Source organism: Papaver somniferum, chromosome 3, assembly GCF_003573695.1.
Source record: "Papaver somniferum cultivar HN1 chromosome 3, ASM357369v1, whole genome shotgun sequence".
Classification (NCBI taxonomy): Eukaryota; Viridiplantae; Streptophyta; class Magnoliopsida; order Ranunculales; family Papaveraceae; genus Papaver; species Papaver somniferum.
The window spans coordinates 137979657-138007507 of NC_039360.1; the positions used below are offsets into that span (position 1 = coordinate 137979657).

At 37.1% G+C, this 27851-nt stretch overlaps 1 pseudogene; it reads right to left on the reverse strand.

Annotated features, from left to right (window-relative positions):
* Positions 1 to 2006: 2006 nt before the first annotated feature.
* On the reverse strand, positions 2007 to 3334 carry LOC113360023 (annotated as a pseudogene).
* Positions 3335 to 27851: the final 24517 nt, after the last annotated feature.

Here is a 27851-nt window from a genome sequence, read left to right on the forward strand (position 1 = left end):
TGGATTTAGAGACAAAATCAACATAAGATTAAGTGCAATTTGGAATCGCGCTCAATACAATTTGAAATGACATTTCAGTTTGAATTCCAAGCTCTCTACAAGAAACCTTAGAACATGGATTTATGTAACTTGAAATTCATCAGACTCGACATTCCACACTTTTTTTAAAAATTGAAATAACTTGGACTCCACTACTAAACTTGTTCTTCGTTGACTAATGGTTGTTAAGATTGCCTACTTTCCACTGCTACCAATTCAATCAAGCTACCCTCAACATATGTGCAGGTGTAGATGTATTTTTTGGTTCTCTTGAAAACTCAAGCATGCAGCCTTGCATATTAGCAAACAAATAACGAACCAGCCTTTACTAGGTTTTTAATGAGTTGTATCAAGGTTGTCATATGGATGCAAACTCTTTCAGTGGTAGATTTGGTAAAATGTACATATTATTCATATCTAAATGTCCTAATATGTAAAATTGTGTTTTGTTTAAAAGAAAACTTATCCATGTTTCAACAACAACAACAAAAGAAACCAAAACAAAAAGAAAAACTTATTCAGCTTCGGACAAAAATAATATTGAAAAAAATATTGTTGATACTTATGTTATGAGTAAGTATTTAGATATTACAAAACCTTAAAGCATGTATTAGCTAAACATTTCATTTATACGACGTGTTATTATATTTAGCAGCGACTAAATGCAAACCACACCAAATTTAGATACAATATTTTGAGAATATCATGCACTCTACTTATCGTGGATAAAACAAACTCACAATGATTTTCATAATTCACACCAAGACACCACATTATTGCGATGGCATTTGCAGCACACAATTCCTACGAGTTCTATTCAACTAATAATAAAACAATAAATATAATATTGATGATGATGACATCGATTGAAATGGTGATAGAAGTTTTATTAGAGAAATGACCTTAGTAATCAGAACTACCAATCTAATCTCAACCTATCAGATTAAATTTCATCACCAGAAACCAAAACCAAAACCAAAGGCCTTTAGTCCCAAGCAAGTCGGGGTAGGGCAGAGATATTATCTCGTAAAGATCCTATCTCATAAAAGTATTGCTAAGTTTCTACGCCGGCTCGCAACCTGGGCAACCTGTCCGGAGACAGTATTCAAATCCTTGGCACATTCCGTATCGCGGGTGGAGCAGAGAGTGAGCACACTATTCTAGTAGGGTTTATGCATTCGCGACCATTAGAGTAGCATACTCACTGTATCCCTGCCCAGGGATGGAGGGCTACAGGGAGGAGTCCCCCCTTTCACGATCTTGTTGCCTGCATAGCCACGAGGGAGGGGGGGGTCCCCCTTTCACAATATTCCAGTGTTGTTTCACTTGTTCACAAACTCGAGGGACAGTTAACGATACCTTCTCGGTAAGATATGTACATGAACCAACTATTCTTTCCCGAGGATGAATATGGAAAAATATTGAAGAGGTAATCGGGCTTGATGTTCGACACGCAGGGCGGAGAGCCAATAAGTACCCAAGAACCAAACACCACTCAAACACCAACACATATTGTCCAACAAGGAACGACCGTCTCTAGTAGAACAAACCCTCCTAGCCTTTTAAGGCCAGACGAACACGAGCACCAGGTACGAGTAGTTCGAAGCGGACACGTTGTGCGCGACGATCGAAAGATATATCTTACCAACGAATAGGTAAGACTAAGTAGCAACGGAGGGACACCATTGATACTTTGTCAAAATAGGAAACACCGAAACCAAAAGGGTCCACGATACGGGCATGAAGAGGTAATCGGGCTTGTCGTTCGCCGTTAGGTGCAGAGATCCAACAACCACCCAAGAACCAAACACCACCCATACACCAAAATGTATTGTCCATCGAGCAACAACAGTCTCGGGAAGAACTAGCCACTCATGTCAGTGATGACAAGCAGGACACGAGCTCTCGAGACAGATCATTCCAAATGGACACGTTGTACGCGAACAATCTGTCGTAGACGGGCTAACTCAAACCGGTATCGAAAATCCCACCTCTTTTACACGGGTCGCTGCTCTCCACTTCCGTCTATCCGACACATCTTCCTTCGTTAAATTCTGTTTCTCCAAGTCACGCTTCACAGACTCATCCCACGTAAGTTTAGATCGGCCTCTACGTTTCATCCGACCCTCGGCTCACAAAATGCGTCCTACTCTAACCAGTGCATCAGGGGGTCTTCAACTTATGTGCCCAAACCAGCGTAATCGATGTTGGGTAGGCAACTCTTTGACTGGTGCAATATTCAACTTCTTGCGAACGTATTCATTCCTGATATGATCATGCCTTGTGTGTCCGCACACACATCTCAGCAAACGCATCTTAGTTGTGCTTAGATGTCTGGTGTCCCGGTCCTTCGTCGCCCATCACTGAGCGCCATAGAGCATCACGGGTAAAATCGTAGTGTTGTAGAACTTTCCTTTCAACTTTAGGGGGACTTTTCGGTCGCACAGGACTCCCGATGCTAATTTCCATTTTTCCCATCCTGCTTGGGTCCGATGTTGAATGTCATCTTCAATCCCACTATCGCTTTGGATCATCGATCCCAAATAGCGAAATGAATCCTTCCTAGGTACTAGTTGTCCGTCGAGTAATACATCCCCACCACCCTGCCTAGAATCGTTGAATTCGCACCTCAGATATTCAGTCTTGGTCCTACTAAGTCTGAATCCCTTCGATTCTAGAGTTTGTCGCCAGCACTCTAGTTTCTCCTCTAATTCTGACTTGGGCTGTCCAATTAGCGCCACATCATCTGCAAAAAGCATACACCATGGGGTCTCACCTTATATGTCCCTCGTTACTTGATCTATCACTAGCGCAAATAAGTAAGGACTCAGGGATGACCCTTGGTGTAGCCCAATCTTTATCGGAAAGTGGCTCGAAACGTCATCGCACGACCGAACGCCGGTAATCGCTCCATCATACATATCCTTAATTAAGTTTATGTATTTCGGTGAAACTCTTTTCTTTTCCAAAGTCCACCACAGTACCTCGCGCGGTACTCTATCGTATGCTTTCTCTAGGTAGATAAACACCATGTGTAAGTCTCGCATCTGCTCCCGATATCTTTCCATTAGTTGTTTTACCAGGAAAATTGCTTTCATTGTCGATCTTCTGGGCATAAAGCCAAATTGATTCTTCGTTACACTCGTTTCCTTTCGAAGACGCCGATCGATGATCCCTTCCCAAGCTTCATGGTATGGATCATCAACTTGATGCCTCTGTAATTCGAGCAACTCTGAATATCTCCTTTGTTTTTGAAAATCGGGACAATAGCGCTTCTTCGCCAATCCCCCGGCATCCGATTTTCCTGGAAGATTCCATTTAATAGCTTAGTTAACAAAGATATTACTTCATCTCCCAAACACTTCCACACCTCGATAGGAATATTATCAGGTCCCAACGCCTTCCCCCTTTTGGACCCTCTTAAGGCCTCCTTCACTTCACTCTCGTGGATGTTTCGGGTAACGGTGTCCTCTCTTGTGTCCGCAAGGTTGTAATTGTCCCCAAGCTCAAATGAAGGAGTACCTCTTCCTCCGTTGAAAAACACGTCAAAATACTCCATCCATTGTTCCCTTATCTTTGCGTCCTCCACCAAAACACGACCCTCCGCATCCTTAATGCATTTGACCTGGATTACATCGCGCGTTTTCCTCTCCCTTAGCCGAGCAATCTTGTAAATATCCTTCTCGCCCTCAACTGTGCCAAGCTTATGGAAGAAGACCTCATAATCACGTGCCTTCGCAATGCTCACTGCCTGTTTAGCCTTCTTCTTGGCCGTCTTATATCTATGTAGATTATCTTCGCTTTCATGTGCCTTGGCCTCTCTGAAGCAATCTTTCTTTTCTTTGATTAAATTTCATCACCATCATCTTGAAATTATTACCATCATGGTATGAAGTTTCTCCATGATTTAAATAAAATAAAATAATTAAGTTCACCTATAAATAATTGAGAGTCGAGTGTTTGAAATTTCAAACAACTTAATAATTGAAACCCTTTCTCTAGTTATTCCGTAATCGGAGCATAGTGATTTTTTAAAATTTGGAAAAGAAAATCAAAATATATCTTAAAAATTTGGTTAGGGTTTGGTGAGAATTGATTTGATTGGATTGATTAAGAGTACCAGAAAGAATCAGATTTTGGATTAGAATAGAGCGAGACAATAGAAGACGATATATGTGAGTTTTGTTCACCAACATCAACAAGGTTTATAATAACTTGAAAGGGTTGTATTTAATATTTGCATGGGGTTGTATTTAGTTGGTGTCTTGTTTTTCATAGATCAAGTGTTAAATTAATTTTTCACTGGATTTATTTAATTTTGCGAATAAAAGAAGACCTAACTAATATAAAGTTACCACTCTTATCTTTGGTGCCCTTATCTTGGGTGCTCATAAGTTGGTTTTGCCTATACGTATAACAAAATTGAGAAACTTGGTGCATTCTCCTTTCAGTTGTGGTAGGTGAGTAATTCCATTCCTTTCTTAACTTGAAGATTAGCTGCCCTATTTGCAGACCTATGAGTGAACTTGAATCCGAAAATGTGATGAGGCTCGTTAGATATTTCCCTTTGCTCGTCCATAATTTCTATTTATTAATATTTGAGTGGGTTGTTATATTTTTTTTCATGTACCTGATGATTGATTAATAGTATCTTTCTATGATCAAGTAACCCTAGATTGAATCAAAGCTACCTGGAGCCTTGAAAATCTATAAATAAAGATACTCTTGCAACATGTTTTCTTAATTCGTGACACCCTTGTGACCTACTTGCTAAGCTAGAGTCGTCCTTTGTAACCTAGGTTATTCGCAGATACTCTATTCTAGATTACGACTTTGAAGGCTTCACTTATGGATTCGTGAAGCCCGGTCAGACTATCTTTTAACTGATAGTTTTAGAATCCGGATCTTGTTCTTATTGATCTTTGAGGTTTTTGTAATCTTGGATCAGGTACGAGATAGATAGAAATCACAACGTTCTCTTCGTCTCAGACTTTATGATTCTTCAAGATAAACATCTAAACTCTTATATGATTTGTTTGGATTACTAGAAATAACTCATGCCGTAACGACGCGGCATGGGACGGAATAAGTTTTAGTTAAAGTAATTTAAATAAATACTACACACTATGAGGCTTAATTCTATCCTTGAGAACTGGCACCTATAAAAATCTTAAACCCAATAATTATAAATTCGGTTATGCTTAAATTTTAATAATTCTTCGCGATACTCTTTAGACTTAAAATGATATTGTTTGATAAAAAATCCTCGTTAATCATTTTATTTTGTCCTTAAATAATGAATTATTTCCGATCCCCAAAGATTGGTAGTCTGTGATACTGATTTGTGTTGTATTCATACTATTATGCTGAATCTTCATTTGATGAGCAGTATACGTAATTACATCCTCCCATAAATTCTTCCTCAACCGCAAGGACTATCGTCCTACGTTCGTGGGAGGATAAATAGAGGAGGAAAACTAAGTGAAAAAAATTAGAGTTATCCTAATTTCGGGCATAAATAAAGAATGATATTTATTTCTAGTTTAATCAAAAGATGAAAAAACGTGAGCTGTATACCTTAATTAGCCGATGCATGGACCTTTTTGTAACGTTTGCTGTTGTAGAAACAAACCACCAGGAGGACACAAAATCTAAACCAATGGTGAACTTGGTAATTGTACCTTAGTAGAGAGATGCCCGGTTAAGATTTTCTTATTTTTGTTTGTGTTGTCGATCAAAAAAAAAACGATCAAGATTTTTTGCTCTTCATTTTGTTTCAATTTCTCCTATTTTTGTTTGTGTTGAAGATTTTGATTAAACTATTCACGGCATTAAGAGATGATAAAAATATAGTCATGATCTTAATCAAGAATGCTCAAATGTTCCCAAGAATGATAGATTTGTTATGGATGAAAACATGGATCATTTTTCAATTGGTTAAATGTCTCAGTCGACAATAAATTTGTTATGGATGCTAAAAATTATTCTAAAGTTCTTTGTTCTTTGGGTTTCACACATTGTAACTTTAATGTTATTTGTGTTTTGCAGGTGGATGAGGGTTTGCTTATTGGACTGCTAAAATTAAAATCAGGTCTATGACGAAAGAGTAAATATTTGGTGAGTCATTTTTGGATATGTATTATTTTCGATTGTTCTATTTATACAATGAGTATAATAAAAATTATTCTTTGTATTTTTAGATATTTCCCTTTATACAATGAGTATAATGAAAATTATTCTTTGTATTTTTAAAAAGAACATGTTATTTGTGTTTTGCAGATTGGTGAAGACTGGCTAATTTGATTTTTTAAAGATATGGTTCAAAGAATTTTCTGTATTTTTCTATGGTGGTAACATGGTTGTAACATTTAATTTTTTACTTTATTTTTCTAAGGGCACATTTTTTTTAATTGATGAAGAACTAATTAAGAGGGTGATTAATATCTCCATAATGGAAGGAGGTTACAAACACCACGGCCGCTAGATGTTTATGGCTGGGATGAGACTGGGATTGTCGGATCACCTGTTTGTCTCTCAAAATGTTATCCGTCCGTCCAAACTCAAAAAACCTTTTTGTTTTGTATTATAGATTCTTGAGAGGTGGTTAGTAATCCAAGCTTCTCACCTAACTAAGTGTAAGTGTTCCATATTTGTGAAGTTTGATGGACTTTGTCTACTTCAAAAAAAAATAATCTAAACCTAGATTGAAACATATCAAAAGGGAAATCAAATAGGCTTGTCTGTTAGAGGTTGATCGGTATCAAAAGTCTACACTAAGGTTGAAGCAACTCTTAGGCTATAAAATACGTCATCTTAGGGAATCAAGTCCTAGAATCTTGCGACTTTTAAGAGGCATAAGGAACATGACTGCTACTGAATTTCTTGGGGGTTAATTCGGCCTCAAATACATTCCAGTCCAACGTATGATAATAGGTTGGTATGTGTACGATTTAATAGAGTGTAGTGTTCAAAGTTGGATGAGGTCTCAGGGGTTTTCTGTATGTGCATTTTCCTCATTAACTAAATTTCCGGTGTTTTGTATTTTTCTTTTTTTGGATTATATTATTTATCTTTATGATAGGATTAACACAAGTAGTACGTGAATCAATGTAGATAGTTCAAGCCCTTATTATTTCAGATAAAAAACAAGACTCATTCTTGTTGAATTCATATCTTGAAAGATAGATTGCAAGTTTCATACTTGTTAGCATTCAGATACGACTAGATTGATCTTGGATATTAATTTTTGAGATCGTCCAAGAACTCATCTACACAATCAGGTTCACAGACCTTTGCTTTACATATATTAATTGTAGAAGAGAAAAATAAAAACTCTACATACAATCTTCTTTAATGGTCTTTTCTTTGACCTACTTGTGATCGTATTAGGTTTTGTCCATACAGGTGACAGACACATTTTTGTGTCTGATTTGTCTTAATTGTTTATATTGTTGATGCTCATTTTTGTTTTATTATGGTGTTTTATGTGTGCGTAGGTGTTTTTGAGAAATAAACATTTTTGGAAAAATTGGCTCGGAAAAATATATTAAAGACACCCAAGAAAAGTGTTAAAGTCACCCGGAGAATTTGATAAAGAAACCCTGGAATTTTACAAGGGCACCCCCAAATTGATAAAGGCACCACATGAATGGATATGGGCACCTCCTTCTTCACCAGTTCTATAAATTTTGGCAGGAAATTAGTTTCATAATTGCGTGAATTTCCGAAGAGATTTTTGAAGAGTTTTAATCGGATTTTTTTGGGAGTTTTGGATTAATATCGAGTTGTCGCGTGAATCAGGGCTGGCAATGGGTTTAAAATTGACTGAAAACAAGATTTTCATTGACTTTCAACAAAACAGAGAAGGAGATATACCCGGAACCTTCTGTGGAAGATTGTGTGAGTTTAACTATGTCTGAGACGTGTGTTAAACATGTCTGGAGATTTTGATCTGCCATTTGGCGTGTGAAGGATATAAAAAGGAAAACTACTCTCTTAATTGACAGTTGCAGACACGTAAAAATAAAGGGAAAATATTCCCGAGTTATTGTTCTTAACCGTGAGAAGATATGGGAGTTAAAATCGATAGATTTGGTCGTGGCGTGTGTAAATAGGTGTTGGGGGAGTAGTAGTGTGGGATAGAGAGTTTGGGGTGGTTATAGAGGCTGAGAATCGAAGAAAAAAGAAGTTGCAGAAAAATTTCGTCTGCTGGAGAAAAGGAATAACGCAAAGAACAATAGTTGTCAAGAATTGTCGTTTTTTGGTAATATGTTCATCTTACAATGATCTTTATTACCACTAAAAGTTATTGCATATCCAAATGGAAAACCTCACCATTTATAAATTTTCCAGATAGTAAATGATGGTGTTATACGACTCTGATTTTGCTTATTTTTTATGGTACCATAAAGCACTATAAGAAGAATGTATTACCAACAAATTAATTTCAAATTCATTACTGTTTAGTTTTTATAACATAGAGTCAGGATAACCATATCACGGATCTTCCCTCTAAAAATTTTATCTGTAAATAATAATCTGCGAAAAAATACTTTTGAAGGACAAATAAAACAAACATGCTATGGTTCGATTCCTAATGAATTACATACCGACGATTCAAATATTGCAGAAGCCGTCTCTAAAGATTCTTTGGACTTGACACCATCTTGGATGTCAGTATCTGTTGCACCTCACGTTGTAGTAGCGGATATTTTTTCTAACACCATGGATAACCAATCAATTTACCATCATATCAATTTACGCTCTACACGATATGTTATAAACTCTGGTCCAAAGTTCAGTGGTTTTGTTTTTACAACCGAACATACTTAAGTTCGCAAAAAATTCTATATCGACACATTCTTGATCTCAAAGGTGTCAAAGAACTAAATATATATTTAAGATGTATGGTTTTATAGGATCATGTTTCCTAACATTTGCTAAGTATTTCCAAATTAGGCCTTCTCTTAAATCACAATTCCAAAGGAGAAACAGTTTTCTTTTTCAAAATGATGGGCTAAACCATTGTTTTGACAAAACAAGTAGATTCAGCGAGAAAACCTTAATTACTTATCTTAATTGTGTCTCCAATCCTAAAATTTACAAACAATCAAGTATAAGGACGACGCTTATGACTATGTAGTAATTATCCTTGAAATAACCATAAAAACCCCATGAAATTACTTTACTAAGAGAGTAAAAATAAGGTTAAAGATGAAGATTTTACCAGTGTCGAAATACCAAAACCCTACACACAATCCAAACAAATAGTAAAAGTTAGGAAACACCCAAATTCACTGAAACTATTCGACTTATGGTGAAGGTAAGGCTCGACTACATCTTACATTAACTGAACCTGATCGGTAAAAACACTAGAGTGTACGTATTTTGCTCCAAAAGAAGTAGGGTTTCAAGGAGACAAAGGGAGATACAAGTTTCAGTTCACAAGAGAGAGAAATGCTTATCTTAAACGACTACTTTTGTTATATATGGGCCTATCTAAATGCGACTGTCGTGCGACTATGTTTGTGGGATAAGAATTGGTTAATTAGGTAGTACATGGCTTGTGTATTTATAAATGCCCGTGGTAGTTATGCAACTAAATTCAAGCTGTTATGCTAAATATACCCCCTGATGCACCTTGAAAACATAATTTAATCAATCTTTTATTACTTGTAACTTTTCTTTAGTTTTGGACTTTCTTGTTGACTTTTGGGATGGTTGGACTTATTTTTATTTTTAAATCCTAAAGAAGGGTATATTAAATATAAACTCCACGGAGAAGGACGATAATTACGATATCCTCTCGGCCCTCGGGTTCGCATACTGATAAAGAAATCGTTGGCCCGAGTCCACTTCAGCGGTTCATCCCCCGTTTGGAACGGGAGGTAAGATTTTAACCACCAACGAATCCCCTGTTAGTGGGTTTTCAGGACACCTTTGTGTGCATATATGTTGAGGTTCTGAAAACAGTTTTAAATTTCTAGTAAAGGGCAAGGACTGGCCATAAAAGATAAGGACTCATATTTGAGTATTGATTACTTTGTTAGCTTGACTTAAAGACAGGAAGATTATTATAAGTCGATTAGAGCCTCCTTATATCCCGAGGAAACATTTCCAAAGAAACAGGGTTACTCAAGCTCCTTAGAACTTACTTTAATTCAGATCTTTCTAAGAGGTTTGATAAAATCATAACTAGTTGCCTTTTGGGGGAGCAAAATCTTTCTAGAAAAAATCTAAATTGAGCCATGATGATTTTGTGTGCTAGATTTAATTGGTTTGATTTGGTTTGGGTCAGCCTTGCTTGTGTTTGCTTAAATTCACTTCCAATTATGATTTTTTCTTTTTATTTTTTCTAGTGTATGTCTGAGATCATTAGAGAGTTGGGTTAGAAAAGAGACACAGTAGGTCATTTATTCAGTGAAAAGCGTAGTAGTTCTTCTTGTGGAAACGGAGAGCTCGAAGACTTTTGAAAGCCCTGTTTTTGAAAATTTCATCTTTGAAAATTTGTCTCTTACGGAGGAAAGTACCCATAGTACTTCGAATGTGCCCGCAGTGTTAACTTTGAAAGATTAAATGTACCCAACTAGGTCCAACCAACCATCCTGCTACTACGGATAATTATAAGTTGAAACCTGGTATTATTCAGATGGTCCCTATTTTTAGGGAAAGATAATAAAAACCCTTATTTTCATGTAAGGGACATTGAGGATATATGTGGAACAATTAGGATTAAATACCTTAGTGATGAAGTCTTGAAGCTTAGGATGTTTCTTTTTTCCTTGAGAGATAAAGCTAAGTCATGGTTGCAAAACCTACCATCTGAATCTATAGAAACATGGGATGAACTTACTATTGCTTTCTTCCAAAAGTTTTATCCTAAGCATAAAATTCTAGAAAGATTCAATGATCTCTTATTGCAACATCTCCACCAGGGTTTGAGAAAGCGAAGTTAGTCCAAATCCTTTATGAAGGTTAGATTACACAACCAAGGACATGGTCGAGTCACTGTGTGCTGGTGGATTCTTGAATAAAACTACTAATCAAGCGTATATTTTTTTAGAAGAAGTGATTGAAAAATCCCAACAACGGGAGTCCTATGTAGAACTGAAAAAGCGGGGGTCTAACAACCACACCCAATATTTCGCGTAGCAATCTGTATGGACAAACTCCAATATAATTCCAAGAGACTCAACTAGACAGTCAGCCTCAATCAATGGAAATATATTCAAGAGTTGTATCTCTGTTTCACAATGTAATCAACAAATCAAACAGATAGAAATCCGCGAGTCTTATTATTGTGTGAAACAACTTGAACGGTACCAAAGACCAATGTTCAAGTGTCAATCAATATAATCAACAACCAAAGGTTGGATTCACAATTAATTGAACTTACGCACAACCTGTGATATTTCAATTATATAAGCAAATATAATGCGTAAAAAATATAACACAGACGCCAGAAATTTTGTTAACGAGGAAACCGCAAATACAGAAAAACCCCGGGACCTAGTCCAGATTTGAACACCACATTGTATTAAGCCACTACAGACACTAGCCTACTCCAAGTTAAGTTTAGACTGGAATGTAGTTGAGCCCTAACCAATCTCATGCTGATCAAGGTACAGTTGCGCTCCTTAAGTTAACCCCATCAGGACTCTACATACTTGATTCCCTTAGCTGATCTCACCCACAACTAAGAGTTTCTACGACCCAAATTCGAAGACTTGATAAACCAATCTATCTCACACAGGAAAGTCTATCGAATAGATAAATATGTCTCCCACAGATAAACCTACGAGTTTTTGTTCCGTCTTTTGATAAATCAAGGTGAACAGGAACTAATTGATATACCAAAATTATATTCCCGAAGAACAGCCTAGAAATATCAATCACCTCACAATAATCTTAATCGTATGGTAGCGAAACAAGATATTGTGGAATCACAAACGATGAAACGAAGATGTTTGTGACTACTTTTATCTTGCCTATCGGAGATTAAATCTCGAGCCAATTTTAAAGAAGATAATACTCAATCACGATAGAAAACACCAAGATCAGATAACGCAACTACAGAGAAAATAGCTGGGTCTGGCTTCACAATCCCAATGAAGTCTTTAAGTCGTTAACTTACATGATTTTGGAAAAACCTAAGGTTAAAGGAGAATCGACTCTAGTCGCAACTACTATCACACAAGAGGTGTGGGGATTAGGTTTCCCAGTTGCTAGAGTTCTCCTTTATATAGTCTACAAATCAGGGTTTGCAATCAATGTTTCCTTGGTAACAAAGCATGCAATATTCACCGTTAGATGAAAACCTGATTAGACTCAAGCTAATATCTTTCAACCGTTAGATCGAACTTAGCTTGTTACACACAGATGAAAAGTGACTTCGTTTAGATATGAGTAACCGTACCTAAACGTGTGCACCTTTGTTGCCTCAACAATAGTTAATCGAAGTTAGCCATATGAACACTTTCATATCAACCATATTCATCTTAACCATAACTAGTTCAAATGAGTCAAATGAAACTAGTTCTAGAGTTGTTCTATTGTTTATATTCTCATAGAAGTATAAAAGACACAATTGAAGCAAAATCGATTTTGATTCACTCGAATCAAGTCATGAACATTATAGCCAAGGTTTGCAAAATATTGCATTCCTTAATATATAAATGTATTAGTTCATGAACAAATCGATTTTAGAACATAACCGACTCAAGTATGCAAACAGGTATGCATACCTAGGTGGCCAGACTAAGTTTGGGTTCGTTAGTATGCGAACGGGTGTGCATACCTCCAAACTCAGTAAAGTCCCGGAACTTGAACCTCACGCCAGTTGTAGATGGGGCAAAACGATTTGCTAGTCTTTACGGAATTAAGGAGACGACCGTACGGAGGAGACTCCTTGAACCGAGCGAAATGTTCAACCTCACACAGATGCACTGCAAGAATGGAGTGCTTTGAATTCGAGAGATCAATCTGTAGTACCCCGGCCTAAACCAAGACAATGGTCGTTCCAGAGTAAATTCGGTCACAAGAGAGGATGGGGTCGATCTGTAGGAGGGAAGCTGAGAAATGCGTGGAATCAATGATAATTAAAGATTGTAGGTGTGTTATGTATTCTGAATACGATAAGTTCTGAATGATTGAATCCTTGTTGAGAGTGATTACTCAGATGTTGAGTTGTTAGTCTCGTGTTGTCTGTTTGACGTGAGACTCTTGTATATCCAATCATGATTTCAGAGACTTATTTATATTGCTGGAATTGTAGACACCATGATCTCATGAAGTGTGACAGTTGATGGAATCAAAGAGTAGGGAAATGGAAATCGTGTTTGAAACCAGTTGCTCATCGTGCGAAGACTTGGTCGATTTTCCATCTACTACTTTGTTAACTCCTCCAAATGATTGCACGACTTGCTCACATTGCATCGTGTGTATGAACACATGTGCCGTAGACCGCCAGACCAAAAACCTAGTTAATATCCCCCAAGTGACACGATTGATGTCTCGTGAATGTGGAGTCTGCAGGGTACACGTGTATTTAGTCAGTTGCTGACTTCATGGGACGATGAGTCCATGTATTTGCTGAGTTGAACATGATTCTGCAAAATGTTTTGAAACTCATGAATTGAACGTGTCCGTTGAGACAGAGGTGTAATTCTCACGTTGAGGTGATCAAGTATTGCTCATTCGATGAATTGTTGAATATTGATAGTTGAACCAATATTCCTTGGTTTGAGCAAATATTGCTCATCTGAGCAAGTGTTGCTCGTCTGATGAATTATTGGTAGCTGACCGAAATAAATATTAATTAGAATACTGGTAGTTGAACCGAGTATAATAAAATGGTGATCATGAGATCGTCGTAAAATTATTAGCGTTCGAATCTGGAATTATGATCCTTGGACTCAGAAACCCTAATTCGATCAATTGATGACCGAGTGATAGTTTATTGAAAATTTAACCATGGAATGAAGGAGGACCGGATACATGAGACCATGGGTCGACCATGTAGCGTCCATATGCTCGCGTGAGCAAATACCAAGACCCCTTGAAGAGTTGGTGAAAAGATGATCAAATGCTAGTTCAATCATTTTTCATATAATGCTCGTCTGAGCCTTAGGTGATAAAACCTAATTAATTATGGAGAGGTGAGAGAACGACCAAGGGGTCCTGAAACCAACCCTGGATGGTCGTGGGATCGAATGACGATCATTCTATGAAATTCCAAAATTATTTGGAAGAGTTTTGGACCTAATACGTGCAATTGCGCAAATTAGGTCAAATCATGAAAATGCGTGGGACCGGCTCATTGCGATCCAAAGAGCCAGCCCTGGTCGGTCAAGGTAACATGCTCACGTCTGTGTCTTAGTCCTGAGAATATTGATATTTTCTGGCGTGCGTTTGCACAACCATTTGAGAAAATATGACAAAATCAGGGTTTTGCTGAAACTGAGCAAACTTCATGAGATGAAGGAAAATAATTATAAAATGAAGGAATATGAGGCGTGGGACTGCTGGAGCCAAGGCATGGCCGGCCGGCCAGTGACCACGGTCTCATGGTGCCTTTTACTAATTTTATAATATTTTTCATGATTCTATGAAAATATCATGAAATCAAGGAATTTTATTGAAATTAAGGAGTTTCCTTAAAGTGAAAGAGTTTCCATGGGATCAAGGAAGCAAATAATATTAAAACAATAAAATAAGGGCGCGTCGGGCCAGCCGGCTTGGGCCCGGTCCCACAAGTTTCCCAAATTTTATGTAATTTTTGTGTATTATTTTCCATGATTTGAAGGAATTTTCATAATTTGAAAGAAATACCATGAAATCAAGGAATTTCATGGGATCAAGGAAACCTTAAAATAATAATAATAAAATAATAAGGGGTGTATGGGATCGTCTGAGGCATGGCCGCCCGGCTGGGACCGGTCTCACGAGTTTACCTAATTTTGTATTATATTTTCATGGTTTTGTGAAAATACCATGAGATTAAGGAGTTTTCATGAGATTAGAAAAATAATAATAAAATAATGAGGAACCATGAGGTGTGGGGCCGGCCGGGATCAAGGCATGGCCGGTTGGCCAATAATCACGGCCCCACAATTTTTTTCCTAATTTTATATTATTTCCTTGGTGCGAAGGAAACACCATGAAACTGAGGAGTTTCCTCAAAACGAAGGATATTTGTTCAAATGAAAGGATTTTCATAAGATCAAGGAAAATAACAAAAAATATGATAAAATATAAAACTGGTGTGGGATTGGCCACGGCACGGCCGACCGTCCGGTGAGCCCAATCCCTCAGCACCTTGGTCAATATTTAATTATTTATTATTTTCCTTCCTATTTTGCATAGGTTCATCGTTCCGTCGTATTTTGAAATACTTGTTCATGCGTGATTGTTAGTGCATCATCGTTGAGTACACTTACACCATTTGAGTCGGGTCTTACTCGGAGGTAGCTCAGACGCCCGTGCGTTGAATATTTATTACTAACCCATGGAATTCTGCTGGGAAGAACCATAGATTGAAGTAACGAAATATTGCGAGAATATTTGAATATTTTCGGAAATTCGGTGGATGAATCCAAGAATTTAGGAGTAATTAACTTATGGCTCTATACTAGCAGAGCAAGCTGTCTAGGAGCATTAATTATTCTGACATGAGCTTGCTGGAGCTTCATATCCTTTATATAGTCAGGGAAAACAGTTGTTTGTATCCTGAAGACGTTATCGCTTTATACTAGCAGAGCAAGCTGTCTAGGAGCCGCCAATCTCGTGTTTCTATATAGAAATAATTACAGAAGTGTTCAGTATTCATGAGATATGTCGTTGTCCGGCCGAGAGACCACATATCTGCATGTACTCTGAGAGAAAGTATTCTCAGTCAGAGATTTGATGAGAGACCCATGTCTCAATGCTCATGTCTGATTGCTGGATCAGAAGTTCGTATAATTATGGGTTTACGATTTTATCCTTTGTCGAAAATCCACCATCTACATTAAGTCCTCTGCTTAGTGAGGAAAGCCGTGTTCCTCAGTTAGCATTGAATGGTGATTTTCCGGTCATAAACAATATAAGCAATTGAACTTAAGTCATAAGTTAAGACGTTACCGGATTTTTGATAGTACGAGCAAACCACGACTTGAATGGAGATCCCAGTGGCATGATAGAGAATTGTATAATGAGCATAAATTGGTGTTGAACTGCTGATTTTCATGACGGGACCTTGGTCGGTCTAGGATTCACGGGCCGGGACCGAAAAGAAATCCTTATTTTAGGAATAGACGCTCGTCCGTTCGTTAGTTTAAGGAACAAACAAAATAGACTGAGTCTAATGATAAAATTTTTGTCTATGAGCTTTCACGAAAAACAAAATTTTATTTTTTAAATACGTGAGATTTCACAAAGTAGAATAAACTCTCGTTTCAAAGGTGGATGCTCGTACGAGAGAATTTTTTTTTAACAGGCGTGCGTCTGTTAGTAATAAAATTTTGTTTATGAGCTTTCATGAAATTTTTTATCTTCGAGCTTTCGGAAATCTTTGAAAATATACTCTAGCTTCAAAGACAGATGCTCGTGCGAGAGAGCAAAAAAATATATAGATATATTTTTCAAATTTACGTGAGTTTCATGTTAATTATATATATTTTGTAAAATCAATGTTTTGATTTTGAACAACTGTTGAAAGTAGACAATCATACATGGTGAAATAATGTCTGTAGAATGGACGTCTGTCTAATTTTTGAAAACCAGTGAATGTTCACATAGTAAAAAATTTGCGTGGGTTGTTTACGGTTTTATAAAAATCAAGTCATGATTTTGAATAATGAATTTTGTTCGTGTTTGCAGGTTTGAAGGAGCGAACGAATTCTCGAGATTGTAATCACTACAACTAGTGAAATTGTAAATAGGTAAGAGTTAGAAGGTTACCATTTTTGTAGACTTTGTTGTGAGCACATTTATTCCATGATTCATTGTTCTGTCGAAGCCTGCGCTTTGTATGAACGATGTGCTGAAGTAGCCACTTTGAGAGAATGACTGACTCCCATGATGATTCTTCCAAAGATGGTGTTTCCAGAGATAACATCTCTACGGACGAAACTTTAAGAAATGGTACTTCTAGAACCTCTGGGTGATGGTGAGAGATCCTTCATACTGAGTTGTACTCGTGGTTATTTCATTAGCTTTACCATAGGATGATCGTGTAGTGAGATCCTGGATCAATGTAGACTCCATGGAAATGGAAGAAAGTCTACGGGAGAGGAGAACCCAGAAGTAAGGACTAAGGATGTTAGAAAATGACGTGTAGTCCCCAGCCGTTTCTTTGGTGAGTTGTTAGCGCTTCTTGTGTTATGACTTTGCCCGTGCAATTAGGATCATGAGACCAAGGTTTGTTATTTATTTTCAAACTTTTGCGTCATCGATTGACGGTCTTCAACTTGTTCCCGGGCAAACAATTCATGAATCCAGCACTGATGAAGAAGTCGATGTAGGTATCCTTTTCGTGCAGGTAGTCGTGGCATCTCCTTGAATGAAATAATAATAATTGTTGTTGATGAATCCAGGAAGAAATCATTGTAGATAAGCATCATGTTGATGAAGCGTGCTCTTCTTTGGGATATGGGAATATGGAGAATTCCCGAAATCCCAAACTGAATGGAGATAGCGGCGTTGCCAATGGAGATTGCTGAACCTTCAAATGATTTAGAGACTCCCATAGTAAGTATATCTCCTGTAATCTCTTCATAGAAGTATGAAATTGCTGATTTGTGAATGAATGAATGAGTATCCATGTGAGTATACGAGTAATTTTGCTGAAATACGTCACCAGAAAATTTCAGACTTCGGCATTTTAGCAAAAACATCGTAGAATCTTCGTTCGAAGTCGTATTTTCGCGATCTTCATATGTATCTTCAATCCCAGAAAATTTCCCAGTTTAATCAAAGAAGATTTTTGAGTTTTGAGCATTTTTAGGGCCTGAAAAAGGCGAAACAGTGAACTTCCAGGAGACTTTCAGAACTTTTTCAGATTGTATGTTGTCCAATGTTTTGGCCACATCTCCTTGCTCGTTTCTTCAATTGATTTGAATTTTGGATACGTTGTAGAGGACATTTATACAAAGAGAATGATATATGACCCATCCCTAGATTCTTCACCAATTGATCCCATCTCGTCGGTGATTAAATAAAACCCAGTTATATCCGCAAGCGCACAGGTCAATAGTAATATAGATAGCAAATGCGGTTCGTTCCCACAGGGAGTGTGAGATACTCTACCAACTAATACCAAAAATTAAATAATCAACAAGATATTGTTTTAAGTATTTTTAGAAATTCGGAACAAAATGAAATGATAAATAATTTAAAGATAAACAAAACGAGTGTGGGTTATTAGGATTTTCGGTTTCCACCAATTAATTATGCAAACTCTACTAATCTTTAAAAGTATATTCCATGCTTTTTCAAATACCATTTCTCCGCTATAGTTGTCTTCGCTTCATGAGTAGTGATTCTAAAGTATTACCTATCTATCCTTGCATACCACGTCTAGGGATTTAACCGAAGCACGCAGTATCAATTCAAACGCATAAATAATCTAGAAAATCACATCAACAAAAGAATACCAAGCCAAATGAAGAAAAACTACTAATCAATCAACTTATTATTAAGCATATAAATATAGAGTTTTCATAATAAAATTGGGTTATACCTAGACCCTAACATAGCTTTATCTAGCCATGGCTTTCACAAAAAACCATAAAAAGATTAAAATCAAATAGCTAAGCAAAAATGGAGAAGAAAAACTCCAAACCCTAAACTGCGAAACAGCCGTCTAGCCGCGCCTCCCCCTTCTCTATCTCTGGCCGTCGGCCTCTCCCTCTGGTATATTTTGAAACAACACATAAATATAGCTCACAAATGAATTCACGTTTTTCTTCTTCGTCGCCACATCACCTCCCAATAGAAGTCTGCCACATGTCATGAAAATATAAATTCACCCAATGATGTTGTGCCGCGTGTCATAATATGACGAGACATTGTAAAGTATCACCGAATCTCCACTTTCCATAGTATATGAATTTCATTTAGAAAGCATGATATTTTCTTGCATGTTCATAACGCTCCGTTTATGTTTGGTGCCGCGCAGTGGTGCTGATACATAGGAATACCAGGCCAGCCACATTTACCCATTTTAGTCGCAAATGTCATTTGTTGTTTATTTAACCACTTATTTTTCAGGTGATTGGATTTGTTTATAATTCTTGCAAAAGCCTTAAAACAATATTATTAGCCATATAATGAGGCCTAGCTAATGTAAATATGGGTACAATTGTGTCGCATTTGCGTGCTTATCAACACCCCCACACTTACATTTTTGCTAGTCCTCGAGCAAAACAAAACCCTCTACACAGCTGGTCATATCGAACATTTTTTTTAGACCCGCTATACAACTGGTCATGCCAAATAACGTACAAAAGACCCGATACACATCGGTCATAACACGTAAGACAAGCATAAAAAGACCCGCTACACAGCTGGTCATATCATGTAAGAAAAATGAAGAAGACCCGCTAAACAGCTGGTCATAACCCTAGAAATCATAATAATAATTTTTTTTTTGAAGATCCGCTAAACAGCTGGTCATATGATGCAACTTTTTTTTTAAGACCTGCTAAACAGCTGGTCATCCTAATTTATTTATTTTTAAATCCTAACGAAGGTGTCACTCCCCCACACTTCCACATTACATTGTCCTCAATGTAATTGAGTCGTCCAACGTAGAAATTAAGGCGAGAAATTATAAATGCAAAAAGTAAGCAAATAAAAAAAAAAACTAGAATAAAAGGGAACAAATCTGATGGGTTGACTCCCATGAAGCGAAATGTATTTGTTTCCTTACTTTCAGTAGCACGTAATCTCAAAAAAAAATGAGGTTGGTACCCCAAAGTAAGCTGCCAATCATATATATAGAGTCTGATAAGTTGGGGATCAACCCAACCAACCCGGTCATCTGAAAAGAAGATCCTGCAGCAAGAATGATTGGTACCTAGAGAGATAAAACTGGATTCAATCTTATTCAAAACATAATTCGAACCTTGAATATGAAGTAAATCAGGTTCGCATATAATTAATAAAGATTGTTTAAAGAATTGAACAGTTGTTGTACTCCCTAAATCTGCTTCTAAGTCCGACGAAATAACTTGCAGGACAGATATTGGTTCAAATTCACTCGCTGAATAAGGGCTCAGTGGAGCAATAATATAATGACTTATAGACTCACTATCATTTTCAACGGTTTCATCATTAATATTATCAAGATGAGTCAAGGTCGGAGCTTTCTCGACTGATGGAACTAGTCGAGACTCGGGCAGAACTAGAGGTTCTAGTTTGGGTTTCCATTTATTAGTGTCTAACAGCGGTGCAGAGTCTAACAAGGCACTGACTTCGCAAATAACACTATCATCATTTAAATCATACCCAAAATGAGCTAAGCAAACCTCTAATGGATCTTCCAAGTGGCTGTTGCAAAAGATTTGTGATTGCATAGTTTCTTTTCTGGTACTGCTTTCAATCGGCGCACTTCAGACTAAAGTGCCTAAAAAAGTCAAACAAACTGCATAAAAAGAACCAAAAGAAATCTAAAATAAGATAAAAAATAAAATTATGTACAAAAAGATATCAATCAGAGAGTATTTTGCTACCACTCCCCGGCAGCGGCGCCAAAAACTTGGTATAAATTTTAGATAACCAAAATTAATGATTAAATGAAAACCAGTTACATCCGCAAGCGCACAGGTCAATAGTAATATAGATAGCAAATGCGGTTCGTTCCCACAGGGAGTGTGAAATACTCTACCAACTAGTACCAAAAATTAAATAATCAACAAGATAATGTTTTAAGGATTTTTAGAAATTCGGAACAAAAATAATTTAAAGATAAACAAAACGAGTGTGGGTTATTAGGATTTTCGGTTTCCACCAATTAATTATGCAAACTCTACTAATCTTTAAAAGTATATTCCATGCTTTTTCAAATATTGTTTCTCCGTTATAGTTGTCTTCGCTTCATGAGTAGTGATTCTAAAGCATTACCTATCTATCCTTGCATACCACGTCTAGGGATTTAACCGAAGCACGCAGTATCAATTCAAAAGCATAAATAATCTAGAAAATCACATCAACAAAAGAATACCAAGCCAAATGAAGAATTACTACTAATCAATCAACTCATTATTAAGCATATAAATATAGAGTTTTCATAATAAAATTGGGTTATACCTAGACCGTAACATAGCTTTAGCTAGCCATGGCTTTCACAAAAAACCATAAAAAGATTAAAATCAAATAGCTAAGCAAAAATGGAGAAGAAAAACTCCAAACCCTAGACTGCGAAACATCCGTCTAGCCGCGCCTCCCCCTTCTCTATCTCTGGCCGTCGGCCTCTCCCTCTGGTATATTTTGAAACAACACATAAATATAACTCACAAATGAATTCACGTTTTTCTTCTTCGTCGCCACATCACCTCCCAATAGAAGTCTGCCACATGTCATGAAAATATAAATTCACCCAATGATGTTGTGTCGCGTGTCATAATATGACGAGACATTGTAAAGTATCACCGAATCGCCACTTTCCATAGTATATGAATTTCATTTAGAAAGCATGATATTTTCTTGCATGTTCATAAGGCTCCGTTTATGTTTGGTGCCGCGCAGTGGTGCCGATACATAGGAATACCAGGCCATCCACATTTACCCATTTTAGTCGCAAATGTCATTTGTTGTTTATTTAACCACTTATTTTTCAGGTGATTGGATTTGTTTGTAATTCCTGCAAAAGCCTTAAAACAATATTATTAGCCAAATAATGAGGCCTAGCTAATGTAAATATGGGTACAATTGTGTCGCATTTGCGTGCTTATCAGTCGGTTTGTACAGGACAGTGCAAAATCATCTCAGACGAGCTTGCTGTAAAACACCCATGTTGTGTTCTTAGACCATTCGTTTGTATCTTGAACGGTTGGTGAAGTATTTTAATGTCATTTATTCATTCGAGATCAGGACCCTTTGATTGATACATGAGCATGGTGCTTGTAGTGCCATCTTGTTTCTGTCAGTTGTAGAAACATCACTTCTGAAACCATGGTCACGGGACCATAGCTGAGGTTGCTCTCGAGAGGGGATGATGTAATGACCATGGTTTCATGTCCCGGTGGTAGCATTACTTTTATGATGAATGATTAGCACATGAGAGTATGGTTCCATGAGTCTTGGACTGTGAAACTGATCGTCATGATTAGTGAACCGTCAGTCCCTAGTATTTTGTTAAATCTCTCATTTTCCTTTTCTCTTCTTATGTCAAGACTTGGATAGAGGACCCAGGTAGAAAAATTGATGTAAAGACCTAGATGGTCGAAGTTGGAGGTACCTTGATGAAGTACTTAGTGGAAAGACCTGGTGGACACCGATCGACTGTGGAAGTCATGAATCCCGCCTAAGAATTGTTGCTTGCATGTTGTACGCTCTGGAAGCTGTAGGGACCTCATACAAGGTCGGAATTCGATGTTTGACCCCAACTTTTGAAGATAAGAGGATGAGTTATCTAATGAGAAAAAAATCACTCAATTTGGAGTTATAGAGGTCAGCCAACGAAGCGTGCACATTTGTAATTTGTAATCCCGTACAAATTTTTCAAACTCCGTAAACCTGACCGTAAAGGCCATATCTTTCAGATCGTATGTCCGATTGATGCGCCCCTTTGGTATGTTGTAGAAGAAATATAGATGAACATATTTCATTAAGTAAGTATTGTCCCATTCCTCATCCATTAGTACGCCTGGAGCATGTCGTATCTCATTTGTAGAGGCGATGAGAACATCTTGTAGAAGACTTTGATTTGTACCCGTCCGTCGTGCAAGCTTCAGAAACACTTTCATGTGAACATATTTCATGTATACACGCCTTGATATGAATCATTAGTGCTTGGAGAAGTCCGCTTCATCGAGCAATACTTGAGAGAATGATTAGTTGATAAAGCCCTGAGGATGTTGCTTCTGAGACCGTTGTTGGTGCTGAGACCATGAATGATTACGCTCCCGAGATCCTTGTCGATGCTGAGATCATGGATGGTGTTCCTTTATAGATTATTGTTGATGTTGATACCATGGTTGGAGTTGCTCCAAAGACCGAAAAAGGCTAGAACCATGATTATAGATATAATCTTTGCTCCTCCATCCAGTGAGTGATGATTTTTCAAAAGTTGTTGTAGTAAAAAGATTCGTTTCAGATTTATGAAGGAAATAATTTTTAGATTTAATAAAAATAAAGCAAATTAATTTTCAAAGAGTGATGTCAAGATTTAAAATGGACTAAGGCTCCGGATTCACTATTACTTCAAGTTGATTGGTTACAAAAATATTTCATAATTATTATCTAGCTCTTTTTCCATTAAATCACTTATTAATCTATAAGGTGTCCAAATATTAAATTGTAATCCTTAAGCATGATTTATCAAAGAATTAATTCTAAGCATAAAATATCAAACTGATTCACAACTAATTAAGAAAACCATTTTTATCTCTTTTTTTTATCGACCCAAGTGAATTAAATAAAATAAATAATTAAGAAATTATAAAAAGAATTTACCAATCAAACATGAGTGAATAGCTCCTCCGTCGCCTCAGTCACCAGGTATTTTAGCCGCTCATCATGTTGGAAAACCTCTCAAAATATTTCATTGATGCTCACAAGTGTTTTACAAATGATGAAAAGGAAAATAATTGAGTAAATCGGGTGTTTGCAACACTTATAATTGTTGCAGAACACTGTTACAGAAACGATAGAAATAAACTGCTGCTGACGGTAATTCTAAGACCCTCATGTGTTAGTCGTTATCACTGTTGAAGAACGACTGCCCTGGTCTGTCCGTTCTTCGTGTTCTTCAATGGCAGCAGCAGCAGCAGAAACTTTCCTGTAACTTGATTTTCTCGCTCTGTTAATGCTCTATACTCCTCCCAAACTCTCCATCCCCTCTATGCTAATCCAAGAGTTATATGATGTGATTTTAATTGTTGTAGAAAAAGTGGTAATAAGATTCGTTCAACTCGGACTCGATAAGATTGGGTTCTAGACTTAAAATAAAAATAGAAAATATATATACAAAAGGTTTGTCACAATGTCGAGAGACTGAGACTCAGGATTCCACCAAATTCCATTCATGCGACTCAATTAATAATTCCAATCAATTATAGTTCAAATAATAAAAATATAGACTCTTGTTCTTTGCCAAAAATAGATTTTTGAAAAGCAATGACTGTAAATCAAAAGCATGATGTATCAAAAATACATAGACCAAGCATACACCATCAAACGAAATCACACCCATTCAATAAAAATCATAAATCGATTAAAAATCAATGCAAATAGTCATAAAAGAATTATTAGCATTACCACATGCGTGAAATAGGGCTTCCTCCGTCATCCCAGTGTTTGGGTTTAGCTTCTCATATCAAAAACAGGCTCAAAAGAATAAATCATGGCTCAAAAGTTGTTTTTATTGAAGAGATGATATGATTCAGTGAATATGCAACGACGTACTGGCGTTACAGAGTTCACTGTTACAAGAGGTGTGGCTAACTGAAGATAAATGTGGTTGTTCAGCTGTTACAGAGAGAATACTGTAGCACTGTTGCGAATTTGAGACGTTGTTCTTCGTTGCAACGCTTGTTCTTCAGCAGCAGAGACAGGCTTCCTGTAATCTCCGATTCTCTCCTCCTGAGCTCTCCTCTCGACCCCAAACTCTCGACCCCAAACTCTCGACACACCTCGATGAGACCCTAGGAAACCTATTTATACACCACAGGGCGATTAAATCTCTCCCAAATCGCTTCGAAATCTCTTCTTTCCTTCCTTGGCAGTCACGGCAATAATTCCTTCCAAAAATTGTTTTACGCGTTTCTGAGCTTTCCCACTTATCTCAAACTCTTCCTTAGATATAATATGTATCTTTGGAATGAATTTCTTGCCTTTAATCTCTCTGAATGTCCAAAAACAAACTCGACAGGGACCATGTTTCCTTTTTTACTCTGTTTCCTTTTTCCGGCAATTCCAGCCCATTTCGATCGATCCAAACGCATGTATTAAACCTGTTTTGCTCTATCAAGTCCATCCCAATCGATTTCCAGTGTTGAATCACCCTGAAACTCGTTCAAATATTCAATCCAAAATCAACAGCGTCTGCATGCATTTTCCCCGCCAAAAACCGATTTAAACGTGAAGAAGAAGGGTGTCCCCCTATCCAGTTCCGGTGTCCCTTTAGCACATGCCTAGAAATGGGTTACCCCTTATCCAAAGAGAGAGTCCGAATAGGAAATGTCCTCCCATGTGCCTTTAACAACTTTTCGAGCCAATTTCGCCGCAAAAGCTTATTTCTCCAAAAACACCTACAAAGAGATAAAATACCGAAATAAGTACAAAAATGGGTATTAACAATATACACAATAGAGATGAAAATAGACACATAAATGCGTCTATCAAATACCCCCTAACTTATTATTTGCTAGTCCTGAGCAAATCAAAACTACAAAATAAAATCCTAACTCACTGTCGCAGGCATCGTCGATTGCATTTAGCGTATGCAATAAGCCTTTAAACCCCTAGGTGTCCCTAGTGGCGGAGTGTTTTCTTCGGAGGTCTTACAAGAGATATACCCACAAAACCTTTACTCCAGACCTTAGCTATATACGCAGAACCTTGGAAGGCACTAAAGAATCTCCTTGGTTGGCATACTTATTGACTACAGGAAGAAGTACCCTGATGCGAAATTCCAATTGTTGTACACGAGTTTGCACTCAAGCATACTAAAATTCATATAAAGTGACAGAACTCTACTCAGATAGTCGCACTATGGACATCAATACCCGGAGTCAAAACTAATCACATGGATAGATCAAGAAGATGGATATAGAAAAACATAGATGGTTTTGATGTTTACTAAGTGAACGGCGTTTCCCATATCTGTCTGAAGGCCTCTGCCAAAATGAACCTATCCTAATGGATTGAGATACTAGTCTGACTAATATCAACACACTGGCATATACAAGGGAACCAGTGGTCGATAACCTAACTCTAGGTCAACACAACTGGCATATACAAGGGAACCAGTGGTCGACTTTATTGAATTTATTCCTTTTGGTCAAATGGTCTGGTCTCAATTTTTTTTTTTTATTTCAACTTTTTGGTAACTACCTTTTTTTTTCATCTCTTTTTTATTCATCTTTTTTTTTTTTTTTTGGTATCTCAATCACTCTAATTCACCCTAGCATTGGTAACAACTTGAATCGTGAGCCCCACCTAATCACTTAGAGAAACATAGTTTAAAAACAAAATAAAATAAAAATAGAAGTGAAAAGGACTCAACGAGATATGGTGAAACTATCATGTTATTTCTAACACCTGAGCTCTGTGCTTTTATGAATAGACTCTTTTAGATGTTTCCATCTAATCAGATTGGTTCCTCAACTCCTACAATCAAAATGCTTCCATCCACTTAGATTAGTTAGTGCAATCCTTAATATGCATAAATTTCTAAGCTCTGGAGTTTATTTATTCATACTGCAACTAAAAAGTTTCTCCTATACCCCCAAACTTAAATCTAACATTGTCCTCAATGTTCTAAAGATAAATTAAAAGCACGAACAAGGAGAAACTGTTACCATTTGAAGCAAAAGAGATAAGGAAAGATATTACCGTGTCGCATGAATGTTGGGTTACCTCCCAAGAAGTGCTAAGTTTAAAGTCTTCAGCCAGACTAAGAAAGGATCAGTCACCTCATAGAATCATAAAGTAATAGCCGAAATTTCTATGGGTCATTAAAACCAAATAGAGCTATCACAAATAAAAGGAATCTGCAACCTGTCAAGAAAATAAACAAATAAAGCACACCCTTGTCTAGTTTCCTGTTTAAGATAACTACATCTAGCTGTGGTTCAGTTTCAGGTTCTATAACTGGGTCCAAATAAAATATTTTCATGGGTTGGAATTCCTCAAAGCTAAGATCCGGTTCAGGTATTAGAGTCTGAAGAAACTCAAGTAAAAATTTAAAAGCACATAATAATAACCTGAATAATTGAGGATCCTTAAAATCAATCAGTTTTGACTCACACAATCGACCACGATGAAACTGGTGGTCAATCTTAAGCAAATGTATCAACCCTAATCTCTTAAAGTAATTAGGTTTAGTCTCAAAACTAAATAATTGACACATCTGAAATTTATACGTTCCCACAATTGGTTGAAAAATATTTGGTGGGAAAACAAAGTCGATCTTGGTGTCATAGCCTGGTCTAACCTCATCAACCAGAGGATGAGTTTCTAACAACTGAACTTCCTTATGGACATCACTAGGTTCAGGAAAACGTGTGTGAAGATAATCTTGTAAAATGGTTGAGGCACATATGTCAAGTCCCAAGTGAGGGACCTTTCTAATAGTTAAAGCACATGGAGAATGATAATCACCCCCAAACTTAGAGTTTTCTGTGTCTCTAGAAAGACTAGTCACAACTTCCCTAATTTCTAGGTCATCAGATTCCTGGAAATGGTCAATTGATTCTTCTAAGTCAGGTTCATCCTCACTCATCTCTACGAGTTCATCTTCTTCGTCTAAGACTATTGTTTCTAAATCGCTAGACTCTAAAACATTATTCTCAGAATAAACTCGTTCCTCTAAATCATTATCGGCTTTGTAAACAGGAAATACTACATCGTCTAAAACGAGGGTGTCTCTAGTCAAATCCTCTTCCTTT